This window comes from Odontomachus brunneus, unplaced genomic scaffold (assembly GCF_010583005.1).
Source record: "Odontomachus brunneus isolate Ranch 3 - 2012 unplaced genomic scaffold, Obru_v1 Obru_scaffold_010, whole genome shotgun sequence".
Classification (NCBI taxonomy): Eukaryota; Metazoa; Arthropoda; class Insecta; order Hymenoptera; family Formicidae; genus Odontomachus; species Odontomachus brunneus.
The window spans coordinates 2169091-2181000 of NW_022639460.1; the positions used below are offsets into that span (position 1 = coordinate 2169091).

The following is an 11910-nucleotide window of genomic DNA, read 5'->3' on the forward strand; positions in this document are numbered from 1 at the left end:
CCGGGTCCGAATGGACCGACAGATCGATATCGGGCCGTTTCACCGGTGCGATTGAGTTATCCCACCGGTGCGCGGCTCGATCCACGACGGAGACGTGGGTCGGGCCGCGAGAGTTCAGGGGAAAGTAGAACGGAGCGAGCCCCCCGTGCGGACTCACCGGTGAAAACGAGGAAGTTAGGTGAAAACCGTCTACGTCGAAATCACGTAATTACGGCGGCTGCGAATCGGCCGGGTCGCCTCTTGCCGAATCGTCGATAATCGACACCGCGATTATACAAGCTGGATGCTTCCGATCTCCACGGGTTTGTGGAGATGGACCGCGCATTCTTATGACGCTGCTGAAGGCGAGAGTAAAGGATACAGAGATGTGCGGAGCTTCCTCTGTCGCACAGTTCTGTAGGGCGATGCAGGGAAGGTTGGATGCCTCATATTTTTGAGTTTTGAAGTGACACACGCAAAAAATGACTTAGTAATATCAGCTAAACCGCGGTGGTTGATTCAAACTTAGTCAAAAGGTTAATCGTTTAGCTGTCACTGCTAAGAATTGACTATGACAACTAAGGTGCACTCGCTATGAAATACAAATATACACTGAAAAATTAATATTCTTGTTTTTAGAAAAATCCTCTAAAATAGACGCCAAGTATAAAATATTCTAAATATAAGATTTATTCCTCTTGTTTTGAGCGAAAATTCTGTACACAGAGAGAAGAGTTTCTCAAAACAAGAAGAATAAATCTTATATTTAGAATATTTTATACTTGGCGCCTATTTTAGAGGATTTTTCTAAAAATAAGAATATTAATTTTTCAGTGTATTAGGTGACATTAAAAATGCACATTATTTCAAATAGCTAAGAAAATGGCAGTTATTCCTAAATTTCTTATCGTATGCATATATTAAAGAAGTTTGCCACACAGCTACAATCATTTGCTACTAGCAATATCATTTGTTTCTAGCAGCTAATATTTCTTGCTGTAGCGCCTAAGTTTAAACAGCGAATAAATTTAGCTTCGATAGTATCGACATTAGCTGTCCCTATTTTAGTGGCACATCTTATCTGCCACAGCTATTTTTTAGCTCTGAAAGCTAGTTTTTTTTTGCGTGCACCTTCTCAGACAACTAATTGTTGTGACTGACTGTACAAATACGACAAAGACAACTTTCTTCTGTGTATTAATGCCCGCCACGACCGTCTTAACCGTATATTTTGTTTTGTAATAATCAAAATACGAAAATGCAGCAACATAGCCATTTTATCCTGGTTCAATTAGTACACAGTAGCGCAGGATAAAGAAAGCCACGAATAAAATATGTATCCTGATTAGTAGTTCCGGAGTCTCCGCCAGAGATCTCCTCCTGCCGGCCCTCAACCCTTTATAAATTTGTGATCGATATTTTAACCACCTCACATAAAGTTCAAAATGTCTATTGTTTTACACTAAACATTCGATCATAACGTGTAGAGCAGTTTGCCGGATCGGACTGTGCTTCGATATGTAATGAAAAACAGGTCTACACGTAACCATACAAGTATTTGCCATAAAAATGCTGTTCAGAAAATGAAAGTATGATATCTACTCGTAGTATGTAACACAAATTAACATTCTTGTAATTTTTTTACACGGGCGTAACTACAAATACACTAGATGGTTTGCAAACACTTCCATAAAATTTCATTCTACCTTGTAACATATCGCTTAATTTTACTCAGTCACGATGGAGAGTATTAACAGAAAATTTCGAGAAGCTCGAAAATTTACTTTGCTATTACCAAATCAGTTTTTTTTTTACTTAACTGCAATATTACCCCGATTTTAATGAAACTCTGGGAAAAATATTTATGTTCTAAAAGGACACTAACTATTTCGCGATTTCGTACTCACTATTCTTCTCAAGATAAATATTTAAAAAATGTATACATGAACAATATAACTTTGGTGCCATACAGCCCCAGTTTCCCCTCAGACTGAGAAAAAAGATATTTAAGGCAAATATTCATAGTCCACATTTATATTTGAACCTTTAAAGGGATGTCAAAGTGCTATGGAAAGTCGAAAAGTGTGGAAAAAAGCTATGTGCCGGACATGTAGCTAGTTTGCCAACACTAAGTTCGAAAGTATGTATTACTTAACTTTATGTTAATGTATGTACGCATGTACACACATTATGTGTACATGCATATTCAGTTCATTCACACAGACAGCACTAACATCTCTAGCGAGTTATTCGGGAATTATGTTGTCTTTCTTTACCATATATACGCTAATATATGTGCAGTTAAATCATAGTTTGTAAATTTTTCATAATTTAATTTTTCATAATCTTCCAAATTGTATTCTGGCGGACTTAATGGTGTCACAGGTTGTCTGCATGGCGCTCAAAACTCTTACTTGACGTATATAAATTCTCATTTTTCTCATAACACGAAAAATATGAAATGCAGAGCTACAGACACCACATAAAATAGAAGTTATAAGCAGTTTTTTTTACATTTCATACAACATAGACTACATATATAAATTCACACTGTACAAGAATTTGCAATTCTGTAAAACCAAATAAAAAAATATGCAAACTACGAAAGCTAATAACAATCGTGGCTCTGTCGCTTAGCTTTTAATTTAAAACTTGAAACGACCTTAAATATAAAATTTAACTATAAATACTGTCTTAAGAAATTAAAAAATTTCAGAGATATCAATAACATTAATTTGAACCTAAGTTCTTTTATTTGAATAAAATAATTGTTTCCTTGAAAAGTTGCAGTTAGAAAAATATATATTTTCCTATATAAGAACAATTAAATATAAAATTTAACTATAAATACTGTCTTAAGAAATTAAAAAATTTCAGAGATATCAATAACATTAATTTGAACCTAAGTTTTTTTATTTGAATAAAATAATTGTTTCCTTGAAAAGTTGCAGTTAGAAAAATATATATTTTCCTATATAAGAACAAATTTTTCTTAGTGTAAAAGTATAGTAAAAGTAGTGTATATAAGCAAATATTTTATCACACAATATCCACGGAACAAATTTTTATTCTTTGAATATCTTTCCTCTCAGTATGTAGGGAAAACAAGAGAAGAGAGGACATGTAATTGCTTCTTTGTTCACTCCATCAATTAGACAATTCGACAAAGAAAGCATCTTACTCTCGACTGCTCTCCCTTACTAATGCTGACAATGTAGCCTTCCAATGGGAATACGCTGTCTATCTCTATAAGTCTATACTTCCGACACTCGCGACATCAAACCGCACGCCCGTCTGTTCCACGACAAACGTTGAAACACGGGTAAGTCGGTGGAGGGCAAGGGGGAAATTGTTACGTAAACGATTTCGCAAAAACATCCTCGAGCGACGTGTTTTCTTTTCTGCAGTCGCGACGATTCTACACCTCCTCGTCCGATAATGTGCCATTGAGCGAACGTGGGCACATGTTGTTGCCGTCTTCGTGATATCATCGCGATGAGATTGCGTTTCCGACGAAAATGCGCCTTTTCCATTGCGCTGAGTGCGAACGCGACGATGGGGTGAGAGAAGAGCGGCAGAAGATCCGCGAATCGAAAATCTCGTTCTCGAGCTATTCTGAACTCTGCGCTTTTGACGTCTTGAGTACTTGCGAAATGTCCCGGACTCCGCGACTGCGATTTTACCGAAAGCAATTCTCTGAGCAATTTACAGTGAATCTTTCTTCAGGAGAAACGCGCCGAGACATCAATAGTTTCCGAGATATTTCCAAGCAGGACTCTTCACAAATGAGACTTGGAACGACCAAATAGATAACAAAATTATTTTTTTCGTTTAATTTCAGGGGAACTTTGTCTTGACAGAGGTTCATTTTGGACCTTAGTTGCAAAAATATTTTGTAAATTGGAAAGTCGCTATGAATAATGACCGCTGTCGACATTTTCGATGAGGAAGAATGGTCTTCAAATCGCTCGGGGAACCTACGGGCAAAATTAAGGTCGTGAAATCACTTCGTGAATGTGTTCGGCAAATGTCGTCGGTGTGACTGCGAACGCGTACATGCGTCTGACAAATTTCTCCGGTTTATACTCTCGACAGAACTGAGAACATTGGTCATTTTGTGCCAGAGACAATTCTCAATAATTCTGACCTGCTAAATCCAAATATTCCATTGATAACAATTTTAGAGATGCACAACAATGCATTTTCGTTTTCCTTCAAAATTAATATTAATTTATGTTTGTATTTATGTTTCCTTCAAAATTAATATTAATTTATGTTTGGCAAACCTTTGCAAAAATATGTCATGTTAAAGTCAACATTTTCATGATAAGGTTATTCTGTTAGATACATTTTCTGTTAGATTTTGCAGAAGTTGTTTTATTGCCTGTCAGGATGATTTATTGACAGATTCTCCGCATAAATTCGCTTTAGTTCAGCTGGTCAAAAATTAAAAATTTAAAAGTTTTACAGGAGGCGATATCTTATATGAAATGTTTTTTTTTTTTCTTTTAACGTTGACAATGATTTAATCATTGTTAATAGCATTGTTTTACAAGTAGAATTGCAATATATCGCGCGCATGCACACACATACGCAGAAGTGTGTTAATAAAGGACTTCCTGTTTTTTTCTACACTGAGAGAAAAAAATGATTGATCTAACTACAACTGTAGTTATTTTTGGCCCCAATCATATTTTTTATTTGAAGATGGTAATAGCAACATGCACATAAAGTTATTATCACTAACATTATAAGTAAAATTTAATAAAAAATAATTTTCTTAATTTATAGTAATTACTTCTCCATGTGTGATCATACTTAAAAATACCAAACACTTTTCCTCAGTGTAATACTAACCTCTTTTCCAACAAGAAAATTTAATAAAAATACAATAAATCTTTTCATCAAATTAATACAACTTTAACAACGGTAAGTAAGATTTCACCTAATAACTGGGACTCTCATACATACACACACACACACACACACACACACAAAGATAGTTCGACGAGAAACGCAAGTTCGCCGCGTAGATCTCACAGTCCGGAGGATAATCTGACGTGTGCATCATCGGTCGTTTAAACGACCGTAATGCAAAATAATAATTACTTGCACCAAATAACCGCGAGTTGGCTCTTGAAGGCCAAGCTTCCTTCGTACTTTGGATAGTATCTATAACAGCCGGCTCGTATGTATTTACTGTCTAAACAAGATTTCACTTGCCCACAGCTTCTCGACGTTTCAAGACTATTACTTCCTTCACTGATCGACTCACGGCAGCTCAAAATATTCCGTCGTCCTCGGTGGTCGTTTATCGCCGAAGTACTACGCACTTGAAAAGTCAAAAAACAAAAATCGCGATGCAATGTCACGAAGAGACTTCGAGCTAACGCATCGCCGGACATCTCACGCATTTTCCTCGGAACTTCGTACTTCTGCACTTCTCTGCTTTGTGCGCTCGTCGTATTTAGATCTCGCTCTCTTCCCACCAATATCACCCCCGATTGTCGCCGCGCGTGCGGCCGCTTAATTAGGTACATAAATTTTCATAACTGATTCACCCGGTCGTTTCGTAAAACCGGTAGCGTTCATTAGCTAATGACGCACGCAGGCATACACACACACCACATACACATGCGTGTACCATTGGCTCGCAGGAATGTGCGACTTTGTAATATATCGCAAACATTACAAATTTCATTTGTTAATTTCTATTTGAACAATTCCTTTCAATGTTAGTTGCATTATTTCTTTTATATGTGATTTTTATATATTTTTTTTATATATGTTTCAGAAGATTATCAAAAATTACTACATATAATATTGATTGATATTAATATTCTCGTAAAAAAGTAATAGAAAAGTTAGTCTTGTTTTTATGAGACAAATGGTGTCAATAAATAATTATTTATAATTAATTGAACATGCAATAACACATCCTTATATATTGCATGTCTTAATGAGTCATCTTTAAAATCACTTGAAAATCAATGATTCTGAAATAAACAAGTTTTATAAAATGTCTCCTATTTTTCTCCGCGTAATAAGCATAATAAGGTCAAGTGATATTTTCAAGATAACATATCACTTAACTTCATTATGTTTTTACTTTTAACTATTCATTTACAAGTAAAACTTGTGTCTTCTTATAGTGGGCATTTCCAAGAATATTTTAATGCAATACGAAGAGGAAGTTGATTCACTTTTTTTATGTTTAACATTTATTTAAAAATTATTGTTCTCGTCATTGAGCCCCAGGCTCTCTCAATTAAAAATCGCACTTGAAAATTGCGCGCAATATCATGTGTAAAATCATATTTGCGACAAAAAACTGTAATGCAATGTCTCGAATTCAATGCGATTTTCAAAATAGATGTTGCGATATGCAATTTCATAAATCGCACATCCCTACTCGCTCGCTCGTGTCGCACGCGCGCGGCGAGTCACGTTCGCAGAAAAAGCGATAGAAAAAGGAAGTCTCAGTGTCAAGATCGGAAGGTCGCGGAGGCGACCGAGTGCAACGTAGCGCGAGGCTAAAAATATCGCTTTACGATTATCGCGATTACGCGTGCATCGTGCAGCTGTCGCCGCCGCCACCGACGCCGTCGGTGCATCGCTGCACGCGTTTATAGCGCCGGCGATTCGCGACACTAAAGCCTACGACACGTTTTTCTTCTTTCGTTTAAGGCTCCTGCTCCCCCTCGCTGCTAGATTGACGATGTTAGAAACGAGAAAAACTCGTTGATACGCGAAAACACATTCATTCATTCATTCATCATTCGAAAAAATGATCCTCCAGTCATAGGAAAAATTGTCTAGATACGAAAAGTTAACTAAGACAGATAAGTGACCAGCAAACACCGCGACATGTTTTATATTTAATCAATATAGATAACAGAGACAGAGACTTCTGTCTGAACTACATGTGAAATTTAGCAAGAAAGCATCTCTCTGTGGCGCTCACCCATATTAGGGTCACCTCTTACAAAAATGATTGTGGTAGAAAAAAAAAAAAGTGATGAGAAACAAACGAATGTATCTCCTCATCTAAGTTTGCTTGCAAATCATATTTGTTGAATCAGAAATTGATTTATTTGTCGTATTTCGATAAATAAATTTCGTCCAACTTAATAAAATTTATTAAATCCAAAGAAACTGTATATGAGAAACGAAAAACATCAAGACACGCGTTTTTCTTTTCTTTTTATGGTCTTTAAAAAAGCAATCACAATTTATAACGGTTTACTGAAACGTGACGCCTCGAATACAAAGACTATAATAACAAGATATACTACGAGTTTTTCTTTATCTTTCTTATCACGGTTTCCGGTGAAAAGCAATACATTTCTAATGGTTTGTTAAAATCAGCGTGAAGCGACTCGAATACAAACTGGCGTGAAAGGAAAACGCACCGTGAAGACCGGATACATTGTGCTGTCTTCTTTTCTTTTACTGACAACAACTTCTTTTACTGACAACAAAAAAAGAGAGAAACATTTCCAATGGTTTGTTGAAATCAGTGAGAGTATAAATCAGCGTGAAAAGAAACCCGCTATGAAAACAAGGTGAAAACAACTTGCCTTTTTTTCCCTCTTACCTGAGACCGTTCGACCTGATGAAAAAAATACACTTCTAATGCATCGAAAAGAAAAGTATTTGAAAATTTATTTGTAGGACGTAAAGTTTATTTAACAGAATAAATTTTTATTTCACAGAAATAAATCTTATATCTCACAAATTAATTTTTCAATACTTTTTTCTTAAATTTTTATTTCACTACTTTGTTTTCAGTACTTTTTACTTAAATTTTTATCTCACAGAAATTAATCTTATATCTCACAAATTAATTTTTCAATACTTTTTTCTCAGTATAGTTTGCTGAAACCAGTGAGATATCTCTAGTGTAAATCAGCATGAAAAAAAACCCACTGCGAAACAAGACACACTTTTCCTTTCTTTTTCCCTGTGATTCTTTTGATAAAAAAAAAATAAGGAAATATATTTCTAAGCCCTTGTCCACAATCTTGCTTTACGACGTCGTAAGAAATTGATTAATTGCAGACCATTATTCTTCTAAAAATTGGTATTGGTAATAAAGCAAGGTTGTGGACAAGAGCTAATAGTTCGCTGAAATCCAGCGTGACGCCTCAAAGATGGATCGTTATGGGCAACGAGAAACGCCGTGACCTTAAGATAACGACAGGATAACGATAAAAACAAGACCGTTCGCTGCACTATTGTTCGACTCGCAGAAACTGTCGAATCGTATTCCGACCGCGAGTTTAGCGTTAAATGCGGTGGCTTGGCTTAACCTTTTGTCTCGCACACGAAGGACACGCATGATGCTACAATCGAGGACAACAGAGCTTCGGCTGATTGAAATTTTATCGATCGACTCGCTCACACCAAGAAGTAAGATCGTTCGGAGCATCGCCTAGAAGAAGATCAGAGAGGAGGAGTGCCTCTCGCGCGCGCGAGAGAGGAAGAGAGAAAGTGAACATCGCAAGGTCCCGACGGCCGGAGGAGAAGGAGGTGGTCCCCTTTGCGCGCTTTTGCGAGAATTAAAATTGCAAATGTGCCCCGGGTCTCTCTTGGTCGTCTTGGCGCTGAAGGAGCGCACCCTTACGAGGACAAGGGACGTCGGCGAGAGTCGAAGCGCGCGCGGAGTCGCGAAGTCGAGAGACGCAGGTCGATTTTCGCAGGAAAGTCAGTAGTGGACGCGTGCTGACGGGGGAGGGGCCGAGGAGGAGGGGGAGGGCGGGGGGCGAAGTCAAGGTTGACGCGCGGCGTAAGCCAAGTGTGTGATAAGACAAAGGCTGACTCTCTTCAAGGGCGCCGGCGCGACTCGCCTTCGCGAGAGAGAAACATTTTGCACGCGCCGGCGACTTGTTGTCGCTCGCTACGCGCGAGGACACGCGCGCGCGCGAGCGAGCGAGGAAGATGCACCGAGGATGCGGATGCATCGACAGTTTTCGCGCTCGAGAACGAACGAAGAACCGATCGCGTGGAATTCAGTAGAGTGAGGAAAAAATATTTGAATTTAATGGCGCGATATAAAGTTTATTTCTGCGAGATATAGAGTTGGTTTCTCTGCGAAATCAAATTTACATCTCTGTAAAATAAGCACACAAATGAAAAATTTTCAAGTTTTTTTTTCTCAGTATAGACTTTGTGGATTTGTGTACATAGAGAAAAGGACACTTGAAAGGTAGTTACTTGTGAGGAATAAAAGTCTACTTCACAGCAATGAAATTTATATCCTACAAATAAATTTTCAAGCGTTTTTTCCTCAATGTATAATAAAAATGTTTTCACAATTCAACATTAAAATACATAAAGTTCGCTCAAGTAACACTTCAAAAGTTATTTGTGAAATAAAAGTTTATTTTGCAGAAATAACTTTTATATTCCACAAATAAATTTTCAAGTGTTTCTTTTTCAATGTATAATATGGAAAGTGTTTTCCGAAAAGATAAACTTGTTTTATGAAATAATATTTCAGTTACAAAAAAGTCAGCTCAAAGAATTAAATATTGTTCAAACTTGTTATTCTCTACAACAAATTTTATGTAAATTTATTTCCACGCAATGTGAAGAAAGAACGTTATATAAAAAGACGACACTAGAATCGTTGCATAAGAATGTTTCAGTTATGTAAAAGAACGAATTTGAAAAAGCTGACATGAAATATCATTGTTTCAACATATATTTCCTACAATAGAACTGTAAATTTGTATATAGTATACAAAAACAAAATGTTCTTTAAAGACTAGTTAAGGAAATTGTGAGATATGATAATATTATTTCAGATATAAAAGAACAGATTCACTAAAATGAAATTTCGCTATTCAAACTTGTATTTTCTATGATAGACTTTGCACATGGATTTGTATGCAATATAGAAAAAGATTTGTTGATAGAACTGTTATACGAAAACAATTCTTCAGCTATAAAAAATAAAAATTAAAAGCGATAAAATAAAATAGCATTGTTTAAATTTGTATATCTTCTATGATTGTATAAATTTGTGTATAATATTGAAAAATGTGTACAATATTGTGTACAATGTGTACAAGATTAAAAGAATTTGTTAATAAAACCATAATAGGAAACAACGTTTCAGCAATAAGAAAGCACAAGTTTGTAAACATTGAAATGATAGAAATGCCATTTTGTTCAATAACATCCTAGATTTATAGACAGAATGTACGTAAAGCCTATATCACACTACGGATTAGAAAGTGAGGATTGCGGATTGAAGATTGAAACTTGACGAATTGGAACAAGCAAGCCAAAACCGAAGTACGTTGATTCCTCGAAATCTAACCTTCAATCCGCAATTCTCCATCCCCAATCCATAGTATGACATGGACTTCAGATGAAATACGCATGGATCGATTCCTCGATCAATCTCAACGCAGAAAAATCGAGGTACTCGTGGCTTTCGAGTTCACGAACGATCAAAGCTTTTAGAGGGGATGAACTTCGGAGAAGCGCGTGCAGATAACGAAGTCGTGTTCTTCGACTTCAGCCGGTATGGAAATGCTCAGGTCGCAAGCGGAGATTGATAACGATTACCTTGACGAGTCCGGCTTTTAGCAGCGGTGCGCGATAACGTGAGCCTTGTGTTTCTACTTCGTGGAGCGAGCGTAACGCGGCATCGGAGCGTGAGTAAGGCGCTTTTATTTGACTCGAGGCCGAAACTACGTTTGATCTTCTCTCGTAGGATTTTCAACGAACGATACGGCAAATATCGTCCCGCGCTCTCCGCCAGCACGCGAAATGATAACATACATAAGTCGTGTACGCGCAACTGTTCGCGTGTGGTGGTGGTGCGTGCGTGTGTGTCTCGAATTGATATCCTGTGTAACGCGATAATACAAAGATGTATATGTACGGTACTCGATGATTATCGCGGTCCTTTGACTTTCCAGTTTGAACACGACTTGGAACGGTCAGATATCGTGAAAGGGAGTCAATATATAGTGTCAAGGTTTTCAAAACCCCACCCTCTCTTATCTCTTATGCATCACAGCGTTAACAATTATAAATTTTTTTCTCTCTCATTGTGCTCGATGACGTCACTAAGATCCCAGATAGGCTTTCATTATCACACGACATTTATAGAAACTTTACAGCTGTTTTTATTGCATTTATCGATCCACTCGAAAAAATGCTTTACTGATCCACGTTGAGTTCTAAGGCCCGTATCAATAGTCATCACTTATATCACTCAGGTCTGAATTTAGAGTTAGATTTGAGTTTTTTTGCTTGAATCATAGGATATATGACATTACATTTGTAATTGTGGTTCAGCTAAAACATCATATCCACCTTCAAATTCAAATCTAAGTGTGTCACTTAGACAAGTTTCAAATTAGCTGACTACTAACACGAGTCTAAATGTCACGGTTGAAATTTATCGCTGTTTTTGTATCTGCTAGAAAATGCTACGTAGAATTTTCAACAACAGTATTCTAACGACATCTGTGAGCGCATACGCATGAATTTATGTATAAGGATTATACATTCGTTTGTCTCTATAATAAAAAATTCTATCTCTATAATTCTAATATAATTCTGTCATCTGTATTGATTAAATACAAAACATGCGATATCGTAGTGTTTGCCAGTCACTTATCCATCTTAGCTAATTTCTTGTATCTAGAAAATTTTCGCTAGGACTTCAAGACCATTTCTTTTCAAGAGAGCAAATATACTGTATTAACTGTAACAAATTGTTAAATTTACACATCATACCATCATGAAAATTTTCTGTTATATTAATGCAACAACAACAAATCTACTAAAAGTTACTCTTAGATTTTCATATTATATCTTCCATGACACATCTTGAGTAAATTTAGATAATTTTGTTCATATTACTGTCTCATCATTCTCTTTATGTGTGTGTGTGTATGTGTGGAGGGG

General features: G+C 36.7%; 1 protein-coding gene across 4 annotated transcripts in view; it reads right to left on the bottom strand.

Moving 5' to 3' along the window:
* LOC116840472 (protein roadkill) overlaps positions 1-11910 on the bottom strand; it is a 223911-nt gene that overhangs the window by 40505 nt on the left and 171496 nt on the right. Inside the window, exon 1 of one of the 4 annotated variants that reach the window (XM_032807235.1) lies at positions 10558-11753. The exons of the other annotated variants lie outside the window; for them this stretch is intronic. The gene's annotated coding sequence lies outside the window, so the exon portion shown is untranslated. Of the gene's footprint in view, positions 1-10557; positions 11754-11910 lie in introns of those variants that run through there. 4 annotated transcript variants of the gene reach the window in all.